At 43.2% G+C, this 1,038-nt stretch overlaps 1 protein-coding gene across 1 annotated transcript in view; it reads left to right on the top strand.

Moving 5' to 3' along the window:
• FHOD3 (formin homology 2 domain containing 3) overlaps positions 1–1,038 on the top strand; it is a 469,739-nt gene that overhangs the window by 331,825 nt on the left and 136,876 nt on the right. The window lies entirely within an intron of this gene.

Below are 1,038 nucleotides of genomic sequence, written 5' to 3'. Positions count from 1 at the left end.
CAGAGGAGCCAGGCAGGCTACAGTTCATGGGGTTGCAAAGAGTCAGACACAGCTCAGCATGCATGCATGCTTGTGAATGAGAATCAGCTTGGATTTAGCTGAGGAAAGTTAATAATTTTTAAATTATTTGACAGGAATTTGAATACTGTATAAATATTGTTTGTACCTATTAATTTTCTGATGTTCACTCAGTGTGGTTGTCCCAGGTCAATATGGCTGCACATTTGACTGCTCAGTAGTGGACTGCAACTGAATAGGTTATAATAGAAACCAAGCAGTTAGTCATTAAAAAGAATTTTTTGAAAACAAAAACATAAAACTCTGTGCAGTGAATTCAGTTAGTTTAGCTGAAATTGAGATGCAAAATTGGACAGACCACAAGGTAGTCGAATTAATTGTTCAACCATTAGAGAAACTAAAGGAGGGGAAATGACTCTCTGCTTGTTTTATTTCCATAATGTTTTTGAGACATAATTTTAGTAAAGTAATCTTGTTAAAACATTCTCTGGGATGCCCACTTTTGGTCTGGAAGGAGATGGTTTTAGATGCTAGAATAGCAAGATCAGTGTCCAGACAGCTGGGTGATGCAGGGCTGAAGCCAGAGCACGGGGCCTGTCTCCTGGAGGATCCCGAGCTCTGGGGCAGCTTCCTTCCCTCCTGAGCAGGGCCCGCTGCCTGCTGCTTCTCTCCTCTCTCCTGCTGGGCTTTTTCTCCCTTCTCTGCTGCTTCCTTTCTTTCATATCATCTTATTCTTTGCTTTCCCTCTTCTCTGTGGCCTATGTGACCCTCTTGTATTTTAATTTTTTTATTGAGGTGTAATTGACAGAATGGGCTTCCCTGTGACTCAGTGGTAAAGAATTTGCCTGCCAATGCAGGAGACATGGGTCCAATTCCTGGGTCAGGAAGATCCCCTGGAGAAGGAAATGGCAACTCACTCCAGCATTCTTGCCTGATAAATCCCATGGACAGAGGAGCCTGGCAGGCTACAGTCCTTGGGGTCACAAGAGTCATTCACAATTTAGCCACTAAACCACCATG

Source organism: Bison bison, unplaced genomic scaffold (assembly GCF_000754665.1).
Source record: "Bison bison bison isolate TAMUID 2011002044 unplaced genomic scaffold, Bison_UMD1.0 scf7180017864286, whole genome shotgun sequence".
In the NCBI taxonomy this organism is placed as follows: Eukaryota; Metazoa; Chordata; class Mammalia; order Artiodactyla; family Bovidae; genus Bison; species Bison bison.
Note: the sequence above shows the minus strand (reverse complement) of the source record. Positions and strands in the feature narration are given on the sequence as shown.